Raw genomic sequence first — 20515 nt, 5'->3', positions numbered from 1 at the left:
TAAAATAAACAGGGACAAAGAGCTTTATGGGATTAATCATGAGGGTTCCTCAGGCAGTCTGGGTGATGAGGATTTAGGCCATAGAGTGAGGAATGAAGGGAATTGACTGTGAGCAGAGAGCTAGCACCAATCCCCTATTTGCAAAGACATTCGCCATAATTTAGGACCTTAATTAAAAGAAAAAATAGCTCAAGTGTCTCCTCTTCAGATGTAGCTCTAGTCATGTATAAAAGGGCAGCATGGGTGTCCTCACTAACTCCACCAAGAGTGACATAGAACCTGGTGAAAATTAGCTTAGCTACATTGGAATATGAAAATAGAAGTGAAAGGAAAAATGGAAGTTGTAGTAGCGCAGTGGTCCTGAGGCCTACAAAACAAGGCCTACAAAAAGGATTAAAAATTCAAATGCCTTTAGTAAAATCAAAAACACAAGAAACAAGTTTTGGAGAGGATGTTGAGAAATAAGAATCCTTGTGCACTGTTGGTGGGAGTACAAACTGGTGCAGCTGCAGTGGAAAACAGTTTGGAGGTTCCTTAAAAAGTTAAAAATGGAACTACCCTATGATCCAGCAATTTCACTGTTGGGTATTTACCCAAAGAATACAAAAATACTAATTCAAAGGGATACATGCACCCCAATGTTTACAGCAGCATTATTTATAGCCAAATATGGAAGCAGCCCTAATGTCCTTCAATAGATGAATAAAGAAAAGGTGGTATATATAGAATGGAATATTATTCAGCCAGAAAAAGAATGAAATCTTTCCATTTGCAATGACATGGATGGAGCTAGGGAGTATAATACTAAGCAAAATATGCCAGTCAGAGGAAGACAAATACCATATGATTTCACTCGTATGTGGAATTTAAGAAACAAAAAACAAATGAGCAAAGAAACAGAGAGAGAGAGAGACAAACCAAGAAATAGACCCTTTCTTAACTATAGAAAACAAACTGATGGCTACCAGAGGGGAGGTGGATAGAGGGATGCGCAAAACAGGTGATGGGGATTAAGAGTACACGTATCTGGATGAGCACTGAGTAATGTATAGAATTGTTGAATCACTGTAACATATACCTGCAACTAATATAACACTGTATATTAACTATACTGGAATTAAAATACTTAATTAAAAAAAATTAAATGCCTTTAGAGGCTAAGTGGATAAGAATACCCTCCATGAAAAAGTGAGGTACAAGGCAGTAGAGAATGGTGGAGCCTATGGCTCTTTAGGTATATAAGGAATACAAATTCATTTACTAAAGAAACATTTTGGTAGACTACCAGTCTAGACTAGTACTCTTACTACTGTCAGACTACCAGTGTGCTGCTTCTAGCCTAGAAGACTGATACTACTATACTTAATGAAAAAGTAATACTTGAGCAGCAGTTTATTACTGATTCAAATTCACACAGAACTGTCTTTTCAGCAGAATGGAGGGAATAGCAAAAAGGTTTTCTCAAAGACAGTGGACTCACCCTCAAAGCATATTGGAAATAGGTCCTTGCCTCAGATAAGGAAACCTAATGCAGTTGCAGAGTCTGGCTATGGCAAGAAGTTGAGACATTGTGTTCAAAGGGAAAACTAGTCTTTATCCTATGGTACAGTCTGGTGGTAAGGCAGCACCAGATTCCAGGCAGGAAATGGGGAAGAGATGAGACAGTTTTATGAGACTTGTCCCTTAGCGCGAGGACCTCCAAACAATGATCTGGAATATAGGGAACAGATTCTCTCCCTCCATCTCTGGGGTCTGAGAGGAAACAAGAACCAGAAAAAAAATGTAAGAACCAAGACAAGAGGGACCGGGTTAAATGCAGTCCCCAATTCTGGGAAGAAACTGGGTTAGGAGGAGAGTCACTAGGCAGATAACAGAACAGGGAACAAGGCAGAAAGGCCTGAAACCTGGACCAACATACAGCCAAGTTCCAGTATGGTGTACCTCCAGGGCTCCATGGAAACTCAAGGCTTGTTGCTGGCACTGCAAATCCCAGATGTAGTTGAGACACAACTTAATTCCAAGTCCTCCTGATACTGTAGCTAAGCCTGTCGGGATGCTTGCTGAACCTGTGAGGATCAACTAGGAGCCTGCAGTGGGCCTGGGCATGCAGTAGAGTGCACCACTAAAACCACTTTAACAGGACTCTAGGGAGGGAGGGCAGCTGGGAAGGGGTTGAAATCAGATGAGATGGGGGCTGAGAAGGAGAATGAAGGCAGTGGTGGTACTGAAGGGAACAGGAAGTTCTGATAAGCTTAGGCAAAGGTTTTGTTGGTTTAAAAAACATGCTGCTCACAAAAGTTTTTTTTATTTTTATTTTTTTTAACTGAGAAAGGAAAAACATCAGATGCTCACTGTGTGTTAACTTGACAAACCAACTTTCCCGCATGAAGTCTGCTTCTCATCTAATTTCTTTCTATGTCATGGGACGATTGATATTGCAAAGATAAATTGAAATGTTCACATGCGGCTTGGAAATGTGGAACTCTGGAGAGATATACACAAATATTCCATTTTGAGAGTAGAAAGAGCTGCAAAGACTTCTCTGTAGGTTTGAGCAAAGGAGGTAAGCCCAAATCTCTCCAGCTGATGCACATCCTCAGACAGGAAACTTTTCTTGACTGACTGTGTTTTTTTCTTGAAGAGTCACCTATTGTTGCTCCAAGAGCAAGATCTCAGGGTCTTTGGCTGGGGGATGCATGGAATTTAAGCAACAACAAAAAGTAAAAAATGGCAACATCTTCCTAATGGTCATTAATCCTTCAAAATTTTTTCAAAAAATGAAATGAGAAAATGTCTCCAAACACAAGTGCTGTGTATCTTACACTCTGAAGAAAAAAAGAAAGAAAAAGAAAAAGAAAAAGAAACAGCTGACTTGATATCCAAATCATTATGAAGTAATGGTCTGTTCAGTCAGCTCCTTTGTATGACCTCCTCTCCCTTTCCTTTATTCTTTCTTGCTAGACAGGAGCAGAACAAAGAGGAAGTCTGTGAAAATCAAAGGGAGTGGCTAAGGACCTAGAATGTTAGAGCAGAAAAGACTTCAGAAACCACCCATTCTTACACCATAATTGGACAGAAGGGACATTGACCTTGGTTGGGTCCCACAGCCCTCAAACCTGAACAGGGACATTGATGCCAAGTCTGTATCTGTTCAACAGCTACACTTTTCTCTCAGTACAGATATGACCCTTATTACTCAGCTGACACTTAAAATTCCTTTCAAGTTCACAGTTGTGTTTATGAGTAAAGGCTTAAAGTGAAGATAGTCCTAGAGAAGTGCCCTTAGAAGTTTGCCATTGCTATCAGAGCCTTTAGAATGACAAGCTTGGATGGAGGGTCCCTGGAAAGGGTGAACCCAAGTGGTGAGTGCACTTGAAAGTGTTAAAGATGTGTACATGTTTAGGAGAGGGTATTGATAAACCCGGCTTTTCTTTGTAATGGAAAAAAATTACATTTGGCTACAGGGTCTGAGTATCCTAGTAGGTGCCACACTTCTCTTAACTTGGATGTCTTACTTAAAGTTAAGGTAAATGTAGTCTCTCTATTTGATGGCCTAAGAAGCCAGCACCAATTCCCTACTTACAAAGACATTGGCCATAGTTTAGGATTTTAATTAAAAGAAAAAAATAACTGATAAATATAACCTGGTTGGATTATAATGTCCTGAAGTATTCTAATATGTGTCTGGCTCTCACTGTTTCTCAGTGTCAGTCGTGATCTGTTCTCTTGAGACAGCATGACATAGTGTCAAGAATACTGGCTTTGGAGTCAGGTATCCCTATCGCAACATATATTGTCTTGGAGCTTTTCTCTTCATTGTGAGGATTAATGGTAATGCCAGAAAAGGACTAGCTCACGCAATCCTTACCAGGGATTCAATAAATAGTAGTATTTCTTTTGTTGCTATCATTGTTAGCAATAGTGATGAAGAGGCCCTCTTGCTGTTTCCACCTTCTGTTTTCATGGTCTCACCATCATACCCCAGCAGAGGGAAATGCCCTCTTCTGGGTTTTTTTTGTTTGTTTGTTTTGTTTTTGTTTGGTTTGAATATATGGCAATCCAGGATACTAATTAGTTTTACCAGGCACCTGTCTGGTGGGAACCTCTAGTTCCTCTGTGAACTTGACCAATTATCACAGCTTTCTCAGCAGAACATGCAATAAGGAATCAGGGTCTCTTGTTAGAACACTGGTTTATAAACATTTTAAATCTTTTGTGCCTATCAATAAACTATTGTTAAGGATATCCCCCTAATATTTGTTTTTTTAATTTATAAATTGTATATATACTATTATGCTAAAAAATCATGCATATTTTAAAGCATACACAGAGGGAAAACATTAATGAGAAGAAAATATAAATAAATACAGTTATTTTCTTCCATATCTTCATGGGTCATCTTACACAACCTCTGGGGTGCATATCTTAAAAACCTTTGCTCTAGAGATTTATCACATTTTGTAATCAGATTGCCCCCCCCCTCATAAACCAAGTATGTAAATCATCTTCTAGAAAATGCATGTCACCCACTGAGCTTTCTTTCCACCAGGAAAGCTAATAGTCTGACTCTTTTGGGAGGCCAGATGCCTAAAATATTCCAGCTGTCATGCTGGCTCCAAAATCCAGTGTTTTTTTATCCTGTTTGTACATTTGACTAACCTGGGAGCAGTTAAAAAAGTCTGTGGGACTCAGACCGGTTAAATAAAAATCTCCATGGGCCTGGCCCCAGGCTAATTTTCACTTCCTCAAATTAGCCCAGTTAGGTGGGTGCTGGAGTAAGCAAGCCATTTAACGTAAGTTCGGGTCAACCCCACACTGAGAATCTGGGATATCAGACTTGTCTAGAGAAGATCTTTGCCTCTCTTCCTTCAGTTTTCCTTAGTCACATGAAGGATTGGAGGGCCACATTATGCTAAAGGCAGCCTGAAGCACACTTGTGCCTATGAGGCCAGCCCAGTCTACACAGCCGCAGTCCTGCCATCGTACTGCCGGTGGAAGGATGGCAGGTCCCTGTTCTTCCAAAGCTCAAGTTTTGCTTTGCTTTCCAACTGTTTACACTGCAGGCTGTGGGAGCCAACCAAATATAGGAATGAGTGGCAGGAGGAAGAGAGGGAGCGAGACATAAGAGATGACTACCTTCTCACTTCCAGAAGAGCCCCTCAACTTATCTCCATTGCCAAGAAATCCTAATACTGAGGAGCTCATTTTTTAATGTTTATTTATTTTTGGGAGTGAGAGAGAGAGAAGCTCATTTTTCCCTCTTACTCTCTCCTTCTTTTTCTTTTTATTTTTTTTTCTTTTTATTTTTTTTATTTATGAGACAGGGAGAGACAGAGCATGAACGGGGGAGGGTCAGAGAGAGAGGGAGACACAGAATCTGAAACGGGCTCCAGGCTCTGAGCGGTCAGCACAGAGCCCGACGCGGGGCTCCAACTCACGAACAGTGAGATCGTGACCTGAGCCGAAGTCGGATGCTTAACCGACTGAGCCACCCAGGCGCCCCTCTCTTCTTCTTTTTAATTGAAGGTGGGATGAGGAGAGAGGTCTTTCCAGTGCATTTACTAACATGATGACCCTTTCTAAATCAGAGTACACGCTTAATGAATGCTTGGGAAGGAGTGTTCTTCATTGAGCTTTTTGTTTTTATCTATATGTATGCGTACTTATATGTACGCGTGTATGTTTGCAACTACTTAACCACCAGGAAATGATTCCTTTGTCTTCCACCCTCTGCTTTCACCTGTTCCTTTGGCCCTCACCATGAAACAGCTTTCTAAATGCCTGTACTCACATTCCTACCTGGAAGTGAGTTGAAATGCAAGCATCTAAAGATTACTATCTAATTACACTAGTGCTCATCTGCTATGGTGAGGCCAAAGAACACACCCCCACTGTCCCATAGCAACACCACCCCCTTCCACTCACCTCAAGAAGCCCCCTGGAAGGCACACATTTGCACAGGAAACAAGATTCAAAATATGTGCATCTGACCTCTTCACATCAGTTTCTTGCCCATAAATCTCATATGAGTATCACCAGGCTCTGCTTCTACAGATATTCTTCAAGATCATCTAATTGCTCATCACCCTGGTCTCTTTGCAATGTTTCTGAAAGTTGACATTTTCCTGAGGTGGTGCTATGGATGTCCCATGTGCTGAAGCTGCTACACAGTGGCATGAACAGTAGACCAAAAAGTGCTTACTGCAATCTGACTTTGATACTAAGATTATTTGCTCATTAATTTTTTTATTAAATACTTTGAGTATATGTTTTGCTTCTAAAGAGCAATACAGGCATTATCAGATGATAACTCAGGGTCAGAAAGCTATACGACCTACGTAAGGTAACATACTTGACCATAATGGAATTAGAAGGAACATTCAGCATGAGTAAGGGATCAGACGAAGTACAGCAGATAAAGAGATCAAGTGACAGGTGGATATACACTTGATATAAGACTGACATTCCATATATACCTATCAATATGCCAGGCACTGTGCTATGGAAATAACTAATAAAGATAAGTAGATTTTTACACTCAAAAACCCTAGAATGTGATCAAAAAGACCCATAAGAAAATAGTGAAAGTGCAATTCATTTTAAATATTTAATGAAAGTAAAGTTTTTTGAGAGTACAGGACATTTAAATTGGCTTGAGAGATGAAAGTGAGAATTTAGGTGATAGATGTAGGTGAGAGCACAGCATGCTTAGAGAACACTGACTGATTTGGTATACTGAAGCATTAAATCCTGAGCAGGACTGATAGCACATATCATGAAAGGCTGTATGTAGTATAAAGAAATGTAAATTTAGTGATGTAATACCTTCCACAGGCTTAATTTATGTTACTTCACTGGTACATGTGTTACCTGAGAGATGGAGAGACAGAATAATTTAAATAATATTTTAAATGATTTTCCCTATTCATTCAACAAGTATTTATTGATCACTCACTATATGACAAGCCCTATTTAAGGCTCTCCGGATGCCCCAGTGAACAAAACAAATGAAAATCTCTGCCCTCGTGAAGATTACATTCTCTTTATTACAGACTATAAATTTCTGTGCACACAAACACCTATATTATTATAGAGGCTTTATGTATAATGGGGGATATACTGTACTTATAGGGCCACTTAAGGCATATTCAGTGTTAATTTTGAGTAAAATGTGATTTTTACATTTTTTCTTTAAAACTTAACTCTGAGTAAGAATTGAATCCACTATGTTCAATGAGCAATGGGGAACTATTGAAAATTTTGAACATGAAAATGGAATAATATTTGCATTTTGGAAAGAGGACACAACTAGTCATGTAGAATAGGTGATGCCTGAAACCAACACCAGAGAGATCCATTAGACTGACACTGCATTTAAAATAAACAAGAAGTGGACACCTGGGGACCCAGTGGCTTAAGCATCCGACTTCAACTCAGGTCATGATCTCACAGTTTGTGGGTTCGAGCTAGCCGTGGGCTTTGTGCTGACAGCTCAGAGCCTGGAGCCTGGTTCGGATTCTCTCTCTCTCTCTCTCTCTCTCTCTCTCTCTCTCTCTCTCTCTTTCTCTCTGTACCCCACCCCTGCATGCTCTGTCTCTCTCTCTCAAAAATAAATAAACATAAAATTTTAAATAAACAAGTAGGGGCACCTGGGTGGCTCATTTGGTTAAAGGTCTTTTGATTTCAGCTAAGGTCATGATCTCTCAGTTCATGAGTTTGAGCCCTGTGATGGACTCTGCACTGACAGTGTGGAGCCTGCTTGGGATCCTCTCTCTCTGTCTGTCTCTCTGTCTCTCAAAAATAAATAAACAAACTTAAATAAAATAAGTAAATAAAATAGTACAATAAGGCAAATTGCAACCTTTAGGGAGTATTGATTCATGGGGAAAAAGGCATTGAGAATCATTCCCAGGATTCTGCCTTAGGTAAGGGAATGACAGGTACAGAGAATAACAACTATGTATGTACATATATGTCCACACACACACACACACACACACACACACACACAGGTTAATACAGGCAAAAGCACTTTTATATTACTCCATTATTATTAATAAACATTTATGGAAACTATAAAGTGCTGTGCCAATGTGAGCTGTCACCACTTTGTTGGCTTTTGCTGTTATTCATAACTTGAAAAGACTTTTTGGTACTATTTATAATATATGATCATGCCATAAAGCTGATTACTAGTTTCACTGTTAAAAAAAATCACACTCTGGCTACCTTTTCAGTCATTACTCACAACTGCAACTGGGTTCATAAGGGCAGAGGTAGAAGCCATGGCTGAGTAACCAGAGAATCTAGAGCTGCTGTCAGCAAATGGACTCGTCAGCATTCTTTTAAGGAAATCACCTGCTGGCTTATTAAAGTTAATTGCTTGCAGGTACCAAGTTCCTTAGCCAGAGCTATCAAAATCGCTGTGAGAGAGGTGATTAAGGCTGTGCTGGGAGCTCGGGAAGGCTGGATGAGTACCATCTCATGTGGCGTCTTAGCTCCAGGGAGATTGTATCTTTCCTTCCCATTCTTTCTTTCTTGCTCCTTGCTCTTCCACCAACCTTTATCCCTATCTTCTATCACATGTGTGCCCATCTAGCTAATGTGTTAATTTTGCTCCTCTAACATTTGGCAGGCATTTATTGAGCATTTATTAAGTGGCTGGCAATTTCTAGCCTCAGGGAATATAATAATGAATAACAGCCTCTGTGCATAAGGTACTCACAGTCTAGAATAGAAGTCAGAATTTTAAATCTGTTATTACAATAATATGCCATAAATTCTAAACAGGGTTTGTACAATGCACTATGGGAAGGTACAGGGAGAAGACATATAGTACATATTATGTTTACATTGTCTTGGTGATTATCTCACTTTGGGGATTGGGATAAAACAAGATGGAAACATCTGCTTGTATCAGTCAGGGTTCTCTACAAGGAATTTGCTTATGCAGTTCTAGGGGATGGCAAGTCTGTAATATCTATAGGGCACACTGATTATAAATCCAGACAAGAGTTGACGTTGCAGTCTTAACCCTGAATTTTGTAGGGGAGGCTGGCTGGGTGGAATCAGGCAGGATTGCTTCTTTTCCAGGAAACCTGTTTTATGCTCATAAGGTCTCCAAATGATGGGATGCACCTACTCACATTATTGAGCACAGCTCCTTTATTTAAAGTCAACTGATTGTTAATATTAGTCACACCTGCAGAAAAAATACTTTCACAGCAACATCTAGATGATTGTTTGACCAAGCAACTGGGCAAAATGGCATAGGCAAGTTGATATATGAAATTAGCCATCACACTGCCTGTGTGTGAAAATATTCCCCTGAAAATTTCTATTTTTCTTCTCTTCACATCTAGGGCCACACAGATACCAAAGTAATGTAATGTTGATGCTCAGTGAATATGTCTTGGCTCAAACACAAAGAATCCAGTGATACTTGTACCAAGGAACTCAATCATAAAAATATGCTTGTTTTATTCATCATGAACATATTTATTGAATATATTAAACATAAAACATTAAATATAAATCTCTTAGAATATAACCAGATATTTCTTATCAATGTCCACTTAGAAGAGAATTAAGCTAAAAATGAGACTTCCTCTTTTGATATAAGTCTTTTGGGATGGGGGTGGGGTGAGAGGATGGCAAGTAGAAGATAAAACTTTTTTTTTTTCTCTCTGATGGAGTGAAGTTGAGTGAGGCATTGCAAATGTATAAAAAATTTAACTCCTTGATTACTGGGATTATTTCCTTAGGATAACACCTTAAACCTCAAACCTACTTCTCTGATTCTGGCTAGGATAAGGACACCAAACACTTGACTTAGACCCAAGGAAATAGTATCACCCTCAGACTCAAGGAGAGTCTCTTTCCTGTGCCCCATGCATTAGTGTGCCCACATATCACAAACACACAAATATAAACGAGTCTATCACTTATATGCATCTGGACTTCATAACTGGATTAGTGCAACCTCTACCCCTAAATATCCACTCTCATAATCAACATATGATTCAGGCTCCAAGAAAATGTACTCCACATCACTTCCTACATCAGAGAAGCAGGAGACAACAGAGCTCAAAGGCCATGAAAAGTTCAGAGTTAGCTGCTTTTGGCATCTGTTGGAGACCAACATTTTGCTTTGAAGTATGGAGTGACAAAAAGGGGAATTTGAACAGTGTAAGAAAAACAATAAATAAATTAACTTCTCATTTTTTTAAACATTTATTGATTTATTTTTTTGAGAAAGAGAAAGAGAGAAGGGGGAGGAGCAGAGAGAGAGGGAGACAGGATCCTAAGTGGCTCTGTGCTGACAGCAGCAAGCCAATGTGGGGCTTGAACTCATGCACCATGAGATCACGACCTGAACTGAAGTTGGAAGCTCAATTGACTGAGCCACCCAGGTGCCCTAATAAATTAACTTTTGAAATTCTTCCTATTGGGATAAATGTTCTAAATCCTCACATAGCCAAGAATCATTTTCCTGAGTAGAGCTGAGCATCAATTTTCTTGTTTCTTCCCATGTTTCATTGGTGGATTTGAAAGTACATATGAGTTGTTATGATATTTTCACATAGTGACTGTGGTCTATATTGTATTATTAAACTGGTCATATTTCTCTTGAATTTGTATATATATAGAACTAGAGAAAACATGTGTGAACTGTGCTGTCAGTTCTTTATATTAGCAAGTAGATGGTAAGCAATGTTAAATGAAACTTAAAAATAAATGAGAAAATATCAGCTTCAATAAGACATTCTGAAATTAAAATTTGATATTTATTATATACTTGTTACTTTATAACTTGAATAATTTTGAATACTGAAGAAAAAAGAATTTTGAAACAAAATAATTTTCTTTTGGTGTTAAATTATTTTAATATTGATAAAATATACTTTCTACCATTGAAATAAAATTTCATTTTATTTTAAGACATTTTATTTTTTTTTTAATTTTTTTTAACGTTTATTTATTTTTGAGACAGAGAGAGACAGAGCATGAACGGGGGAGGGGCAGAGAGAGAGGGAGACACAGAATCAGAAGCAGGCAACAGGCTCCGAGCCATCAGCCCAGAGCCCGATGCGGGGCTCAAACTCACGGACCGCGAGATTGTGACCTGAGCCGAAGTCGGACGCTCAACCGACTGAGCCACCCAGGCGCCCCTTATTTTAAGACATTTTAATCACTGTCATCACTGTAAACAATATACAAATTAATTAAAAAAAAACCCTCAATTATAACAACATAATAATTTTGATAAAATAAAGACAAGAAATATAAATTTTAAGGGATGCATATAGAAGCTTATGAATTGCTTGTTTTATTTTATTACTCATATAAACATTGCCAGCTCATTAAGAGGTCACCCAGGTAGACATATGTAATATTAAATTTAGTGTCTTTGATGTTTTTCCAGCTTTCAGTCATCTAAAAAATCATTGGTTTTGATTTATCATTAAGAAATTAAAAATTTAAAGGTACCATAATGATGGAATGTATTTTATTGAAGTTCTTAGTTTTACCTATAACAAATATTTAGACATGTTGTATGTTGGCCCCCATTTGTACTCTTGTCTTGGATTCTGCAAATATAGGGGTAGGTTCACTGCTAAACCATTGAGCCAATGACTGGGAGAAGCCATTAGTATCCTCAAGGAGCCACAGATATTCCTAGAGGTAGATGGCAATCTTTTACCTTGGAACCAGGGGTAGGAGAATGGATGGTAGCATAAGAAGCATTTTTATCTCTATCTATACCTCCTTGCACCCAGTAAACATACTTCATTTCATTCTTAGGAGGTTGATGTCTAAAAATGTTAATTCAGGGAAATTATGTAGGTGGGCCAGGGAAACTTGGAATAGACTGTAACTGAATTATTGAAATTAGCCCTCAGACATCATTCTACAAAAGGGGACATTTGAGCTGGATCTGGAAAGATGAATAGAACTCCTCCAGGTGGATAAATTGTGTGTGGGAAGAGGTGCACTAGGAAAAAGCATAAAAATCAGGGTGTGTGTTTAGACTATTTTAAAATGTTCATATGACTAAAACACTGGGTGGGAGGGAGGAAATGGAAAGAAAAGGGCTGAAAAAACAGAACAGAAAGGGCATTATACATTTTCCTAAGAGCTTGGACTTTATGCTGTATATGGTAGGGAATCATTACAGGAGTTTCAGGCAGGCACCTGACATGATTGTTTTTGCCGTTTAAAAATACCACTTTTTGAACCTTGGTTTTCAAGTTTTAGCCTGCATGATAATCACTTGAAGGGCTTGTTGAAACACAGATGGCTCGGCCCCGCCCCCAGAGCTTCTGACTCAGTAGGACTGGAGTGGAACCCAAGAATTTGCATTTCCAACAAATTCCTGAGTTAAGCTGTGCTGCTGATATGGGAACCATACTCTTAAAACCACAACAAAAGGAGGATGGATGATGAATAGTTCAGGGAGACAAATCTACAAAGAGTGGGTAAGATAGGAGATTATTCCAATAGATCAGTAAACAGGAATGATAATTTTATTATAGGATCTAAATTAAAGAGTTTTAGCAAATAGTAACTTGACTTGGTTTCTGAATTTGGAGGGCATAGGTAAGGAAGACAGAGGTATTGAGGACGACTCTATATCTGCCTTATTTGTCTTTGGATGTATGAAATAGCCTAGGTTTGTAATCTGAAGAGACAGCAAGAGAATAGATTTCCATTTTAATTCCAGGTCACTGATATAAAGGTGCAGTTTAAATAAAGATCATGAAAGCACCGTGGATTACCTATCTTTGGGTATGCTGAACCAAAGGATAGGGGAAATTCATTCATGTACAGAATACACTCACTGCATTAACACAGGTTTGAGGTAAATAGTGTTAATATGTTAATATTTAATTCATCTATTATAGTCAACAGATCTTCACAATTATATCATGTTGAGTGTGGTTAAGGATTGATCTTTTTGGAGATTGCCTTATCTAATGACTTAATTTCTCTAATATAAGATAAAGTTGTCAGAATGGACATTTTTGCTTCATGATGCTGCTATTATGCAATTTTTTTCCTTCTATATAGTATGTCTTTTTATACTTTTAAAAATTATTTTAGGCTTAGTCAAACTTAATGATAATATCTTTCACAGTGGGAAGGAGACAAACTCACTCTTAATATTTGAATAGACCTGGAAAAAGTATAAATGGAGGCTTCCTTCTTCCATTTGTCTAAATATGTAAATATATAAATGTTATAAACCAAGTTAATTAGCTCTTAAGTAAATTGTGTTCTATCCCTCTACCTTCACACATATACCTATACTCCTAAACACATACATATGTGCACACATAAATAGATTTACATAAGAAATTTTTAAAATATTTAATACAAGTATTTTACTTTTTTTTTGTAATTTTAGAGAGAGAGTAAGCACAAGCAGGGGAGAGGGGCAGAGAGAGTGAGAGCAAGAGAGCAAGAGAGAGAGAGGGAGAGAGAGAGAGAGAGAGGGAGAGAGAGAGAGAGAGAGAGAGAGAGAGAGAGAGAGAGAGAGAATCCTAAGCAGGCTCCATGCTCAGCACAGAGCCCTACTTGGGGCCTGACCCCATGACCTTGGGATCATGATCTGAGTCAAAGTCAAGAGTTGGGCATTCATCTGACTGAGCCACTCAGGCCCCCTAAAACAAGATTTTTAAAATAAAGCTATATATTTTGTATGATTTAAGCTTGGCAATATATTAAAGATGGCTGGATTTGCTTATCATTGTACATTTCTCTAGGATTTTCATTGATAAGCCTGTAGACAGATGTGATTCATACATATTATTATATTAGTCCCATAATATTTTTATTTCATTTCAGTAAAATTACTAATTAAATTTTTTTTTACATAATTTCTGTTCTATTGACAGAAAGATTTAAAGGATTGGTATATAAAATAGAATTATATTCAAATGTGCAAAATTTAGGCTAGTTCAGTATTATGGGTATGTGAGTACATATTTGTGAAAAAATATAAAACGATAATCAAAAGGGAAAAACAAACTAATTTTATTGTACTTGAATAAACATATATCAAATATGTATACTCAAGAAAATGTAAAATTAAAAAAAATATTTTTCATTTGCTTTCTAAAAGATTTTTCTTTCAATATAACTTTCAAAAAGCACAAATTATAATTAATGCATATCAACACTAAAATTACTTAGATAAAACTGAAATTTTAAAAGTGTCTCCCGGCACCTGGGTGGCTCAGTGTCCAACTTCAGCTCAGGTCGTGCTCTCGTGGTTCATGAGACAGTGCAGAGCCTGGAGCTGCTTCAGATTTGTTGTCTCCCTCTCTGTCTGTACTCTGTCTCTCTCTCTTTCTCTCTCAAAAATAAATAAACACTTAAAAAAATTAAACAAAAGTGTATCCCAATCATTAAATAGCTTTATATGTTATACTGTTTACTATCCATTTAATTGCTTCCATAAAGATTTCATATCACACTTCATGAATATCTAGATCTTTATATATACATATTTGAGATTAATATGAATTAATATTGCAAAATATTGCTGTTACCATGTGGAACTATTGTGATTACTGTAGGGATCTCTGAAACATATAATTAGAACAAGAAAAGAGAAGAGAAATGGATACTCTGTATGACTGGAAAACAATACTGAATGCAAGAAAATATTGCAGTCATTCGAAAGGATGAATTGACAATATCATTAATTTGTTCTTTCTCTTCCCTAAGCGCTTCCATTGTTCCTATTGTTTCCATACTAGGAAGGAGTGTCCTTCTTCAACCCATATTGCAACAAAACATGCAAGCCTTCATGTCTTTTAGATACATTTCCCCTTTTTTAAGACATTAAGAAAATGGGCAACACATGTTGATACATGTTTCTGTAGGGCCTCAATGTTGTTACTTAGAGAAGCCGAGGTTTGAGCTCACAGGAATGCTGTTCCATGTAGTAAGGAGTGAAGGGCAGAGCATCCTGGGAGGGCTTAGTGTTAAGTACTAAGACCAGTATTTTAGATACGTTAAAAGAGAAAAATACCAAATTATAACTTTTTTTTTCTCAGCCCCTTCTGTTTGACTCTTGCTCTCCACAAAGTTTGATCTCTTAGAAATATCTGTTGTTTGGTGGAACAGGTGTTCTCAGTAGGTATTCAAATTGGAGAAATCAAATAAAGGATAAATGCCTTACACGATTAAAGTATTGTCTGTGAAGTACACAATTAAAGAAAGGCCCCATGGAGGCTGGAGCTGAGAGTAGGGGTTAGACACTTGCCTCAAAGGGGAGAGTGGAGTAATGAGGAGACCTTAGCTGGGAATCTAGAGGGGACCATGATTAGGGAAGGAGGTTGTTGTGGAATAAAAGAGGAAGAAGTGGATAGGAGAAAGGCAAATGGAGAGAAGTTTGGAGCAAAAAGGCAATTAAGAGTTTGTAATGCATGTTTAAGAAATAGCAAGGAATCCAGTGTGCCGGGAAAGGAATGAGTGAAGGAGAGTAATAGGAGTTGAAGACAGAGAGATACCAGGGTCCAGATGGTGTAAGCCTGCATGATATGAGATGCCATTAAAGGTTTTCCTGGGAGGAGTAACTTGGTTTGAAATAATAATTTAGACACTACTTTGAAAATAAAATATAGATGGACAAAGGTGGAATCAAGAAGACCCTGGATTCCCATGAGTCTGGAGTCCAGACAGAACCATGAGGATGAGACTCCATGGTAGACCTGCAAGGTTCCAGCACAGTTTTGTGATGGCATACAATGACAGTGGTGCCAGGATAGCAATCCACTGATAGAGTGTGGACAACCCAGTGTTGTAAATGGGGCTGTCAATGCAGGGTGATATTTTCCTTAAGTTCCTTAATTAAGATCTGTATCACTCACAGTGAAGACAAAAACCGAATGTGGAAAGTCCTGCCTGATGGTATGTTTTAAAACACTTAGAGTAGGTTGCCTGGGTGACTCAGTTAGTTAAGGGTCTGACTTCAGCTCAGGTCATGATCTTGTGATTTGCGAGTTTGAGCCCCATATTGGGTTCTCTGCTGTCAGCTCAGAGCCCACCTCAGATTCCCTTTTTCCCCTCTCCTTCTGCCCCTCCTTGCTTGTACTCTCTCTGTTTCTCTCTCTCTCTCTCAGAAATAAAACAAACATTTAAAACACTTAGAGTACCAAAATGCTTAATATTGTCAAATTAGAGAGACTCTGGTTTGAGTTGCTTTTGGAATCAAAACCTAAAAAACAAAAACAAAAAAACACAAAGTGATTAAGAGGAAAGATGGGAGGTAAACCAGTTACAAGAACCAAAGTGAGATTCCTGCTGATTAATATTGACAGAGACAGGACTAATTTAAAAAGACAGTGGAACTTATTATTGTCTGATAAAAATGAAAAATAAAATCCAGATGGGCATGGGGGATGGAGGAACCCAGATCATAGCACCCTGCTAGCTTTGTGGTTCTCAGGCCAACTCTATGGGCCTAAAACTCTGTTATCTTGAGGGTTTTGGAAGGAAGATGGAGAAGTCCCTGGAGGGCTTCTTAGTTATGGTATTATATATCAATAAAAGTTTACCTGGAGTTTCCTATCTCAGCACCCAACTTTGCCCAGTGTCACCAGGGAAGTTACCCAGTGGTTCCTAGATGTTAAAACAAAGTCAAGAAATAGGAAACATATATATAGATAATTCTTTGTTTTCCAAAATTATCATGTAGACACCTTCTAAAGGTAATTGCTTATCTGTGGTTCAGTCTAGCATAGCAGGCTGAATATGAGATGTTTTTTCTATTTGTATCAGAGGAAATGTAAAATAAAGTCATACAGTATGAAAATGTATTTCTCAATTTTAAGCAGGGCTTTCATTATGCTACTATAGACTTCAAAGGAAAGAGACCCACTGTGGTGTGTCATAGCAACTGTAGGCCAAGGATAGATGACAGTGTATTCAGTTACCTTTTGCCTTGGTATTGTGTGTGTGTGTGTGTGTGTGTGTGTGTGTGTGTGAAGGAGAGAATGAGAGAGAGAGAGAGAGAGAGAGAGAGAGAGAGAGAGAGAGAGATTTTGAGTGATTGGTTGCTTTGGCATATATTAACTTATCCACATTTTTATATCTAGGAATAAAATTGCTGGTAACTTTCAGATTTACATTTCTAAAACTGAGACTAGCTACCTTCTTGAACAATATTGATATATCAGAGCCAAAGGCAGCTCTTTGAGGTAGTAAATTCTTATTTAATATGCAGGTCAAATGTTTACCTCTTACTTATTTCCTTCATCATTTCTTGTCAAGAATGAGAAAATCCTGGGCTCTAAATCTCCTAGGGGAAATCATTGATATTTTGAAGTTCATATGTTTTGGGAAATCCCCTGCACTCATTCCGAGTCTCAGATTGTATTCCATGTTTACTACGTAGTATTTGAACATCTTCAGAGAACTCTTCACCACCCTTCCATTTCTAAGATTTGTGGCTAATAAATACTGAGTTAGAGGATGTAAACAACTGTTACTGGCTTTATTTCAGCTACTAGTGATAGACCCAAAAGACACGAGAACATGAAGGAAATTTATTTGTGGTGTGAGGGAAGTTCTGGCCTAGGGAAGAAGGGTAAGGCCAGAAAAGATGGCCAGGTATGAGGTTGGGGGTAGGCAGTCAGGAAGAGTGGAAACTATCAGCCACATATTCTAAAGACTAAACCATGAGAAAAGCAAGAACTATGGAAAACATGGCAACAAAATAGTTCTAAATTACGCTGAACAGGAAAAGCAGCATAAAGAAGGAAGAAAAAAAGCAAATAGAATGACAGAAAATGTGAATGAAGTACAGTTAGGATGATACATTCTTAGAAGGATCAAGTGTTTTTATCTATACATTTCTTGAATTTCATGATATATAGCTTTTTTTTTTTTTTTTTTTTTTTTACAGTGTTTTAAATCCTTTTTGAAGTTTCTGGAACTAAAGGTTAGGATGTATTTGTGTTATCTTGCTAAAATTTCTTGAAGACATTAATTATGTCTTCCAACCCCCATATTATTTGACTGTTCAGAGAATATGTAGTTCTAACAAATAAATCACTTAGAGGTTTGTGTCAATTGATAGAAAACAGTGCTACTTTTATCCACTACAAATATCTTTGGGAGTATGTTTCCACATTACCCTTTTTAGGTGGCTGACCCTGAATCTATTTATCTACAACTAGAAGAAAAAAAATGCATTTCAACATGAACTAATACTTTTGTTAATGTTCTAAGACAAAACACAATAAGATTAATAGTAAGTTTAAAAGATATTCTACACGTAGAAAATGGTAAATGTATAAAGAAATGGTATCATTTGTAATGTACTAGATGCAAAGAGAATTCCAAAACTATAATCAGGGCACATGCATAACAAATTTTTAAGATTTATTTCAACCTTGAATTATAAATAAATCAAGTAGTCATTTAGTTCTTACTTCAAATTATATGTATATCTTTATATTTCAAAAGGTATCAAATATATATTTTGAATTATACATTTGAAATATGTGCTTTGAATATATGTCCATAATAAATGCTGAATTATCACAGAGATAACTTCAGGAAAAAAAACAACACTTAGTAAAAATTGTGCATTTGCTTTAAAGGCTGTATGTACATGTTTTCTAAAAACTCAATTTTCCTTTTTTTTTTTTTTTTTAATGCTGATTTATTTATTTTGAGAAAGAGAAAGAAAGAGACCAAGCAGGAGAATGGCAGAAACAGAGGGAGACAGAGAATCCCAAGCAGCCTCCCCACTGTCAGCACAGAGCCTGACGTGGGCTGAGCTCAGGAACCTTGAGATCATGACATGAGCCAAAATCAAGGGTTGGATGCTTAACCGACTGAGCCACCAGGGGCCCTCAATTTTCCTTACTGTTGAAGAATTATTTACACAGAGTATATTACATCCTAAAAAATCTAGGCTATTCCATCATTCTGTCAGCAAACCATGTCATTAGTGATGTATAAAACTTGAGAAAGCAAATACTTTATCAGGCAGAAAAAAACATTTTCTCAAAGGGAAAAGCCCAACTTTTGGGGCAAAGCATTCTCCTGGCTCTTTTTTTTTTTTTTTTTTTTTTTAAAGTGAGGTGTAAGTGACGTACAACATTATATTAGTTTCAGGTGTACAACATAATGATTGGATAACTGTGTGTACTGTGAAACGATCACTACATTAAGTTTGTTTAAGAGCCATCATCATACATAGTTATAGAATTTGATGTGGTATAGGACAAGAATTTTTAAGATCTGTCTTGCAGGGCACCTGACTGGCTCAGTCAGTAGAGTGGGTGACTCTTGATCTCAGGACCATGATTTCAAGCTCCACGTTGGGCCTGGAGCCTAATTTAAAAAAAAAAAAAAAAAAAAAAAAAAAAAAAAAAAAAAAAAAGATCTGTCTTGGCAACTTTCAAATATGCAATACATATTATTAACTATAGTCACCATGCAGTGTATTACATCCCCATGACTTACTTATTTTAAAACTGGAAGTTTGTACCTTTTGACTACCTTCACATGTTTCATCTACCCCATCCTTCACTTCTGCCCCTGGCAACCAGTAATCTGTTCTCTGCACTATGAGCTTGGTGTTTGTTTTGTTTTGTTTTGATTCCACATGTAAGCGAGGTCATATGGTATTTGTTGTTCTCTGACTTACTTCACTTAGCATAAAGCCCTCAAAATCCATCTATGTTGATGTAAATGGAAAGATTTTTTTCCTATGGCTGAATAGTATTCCATTGTGTGTATGATAATAATTTTCCATCTGTATCTCTATCTCTATCATCTCCATATATTTATGTCATCCATATCTATACCTGTATCATATACATCTATGAATATATCACATTTTCTTTATCCATTCATCTGTAGTGGACACTTAGATTGCTTCCGTATCTTGGCTATTATAAATAATGCTGCAGTGCAAAAAAGATCTTTTCGAGGTAGTGTTTTTGTTTTCTTCAAATAAATACTCAGAGGTGGGATTGCTGGATCATACAGTTCTATATTTAATTTTTATGGGAACCTCCATACTGTTTTCCATAGTGACTGCATCAGTTTACATTTCCACCAACAGTGCACAAGGTTTCCTTTCCTTCTCATCCTTGCCAATACTTGTTAATTCTTATCTTTCTGATAATAGCCATGTTAACAAGTGTGATGTGATATCTATGTGTGGTTTTGTTTATTAGTTTTTCATTTTTTATTTTAAATTCCAGTATTGTTAACATACAGCATTAGTTTCAGGTGTACAATATAGTGATTCACCAAGTCTATATATTACTCAGTGCTCATCAAGATAAGTGTACTTTTAATTCTCTTTACCAATGTCACCCATCCTCCACCCACCTCCCCTCTGATAACCATCTGTTACCTATAGTTAAGAGACAGGTTTATCTCTCTTTTCCTTTGTTCATTTGTTTTGTTTCTTAAATTCCACATATAAGTGAAATCATATGGTATTTGTGTTTCTCTGACTTATTTCACTTAGCATTACACT

The 20515-nt window shown here is 37.3% G+C and overlaps 1 protein-coding gene across 6 annotated transcripts in view; it reads left to right on the top strand.

Annotated features, from left to right (window-relative positions):
• The window catches only part of CTNNA3 (catenin alpha 3), a 1692711-nt gene that overhangs the window by 899013 nt on the left and 773183 nt on the right, over nt 1-20515 (top strand). The window contains exon 1 of one of the 6 annotated variants that reach the window (XM_042960556.1): nt 3326-3362. The exons of the other annotated variants lie outside the window; for them this stretch is intronic. The gene's annotated coding sequence lies outside the window, so the exon portion shown is untranslated. Of the gene's footprint in view, nt 1-3325; nt 3363-20515 lie in introns of those variants that run through there. 6 annotated transcript variants of the gene reach the window in all.

The sequence above is a fragment of the Panthera tigris genome, chromosome D2 (genome assembly GCF_018350195.1).
Source record: "Panthera tigris isolate Pti1 chromosome D2, P.tigris_Pti1_mat1.1, whole genome shotgun sequence".
Lineage (NCBI taxonomy): Eukaryota > Metazoa > Chordata > Mammalia > Carnivora > Felidae > Panthera > Panthera tigris.
This window is presented reverse-complemented; position numbering and strand designations above follow the sequence as displayed.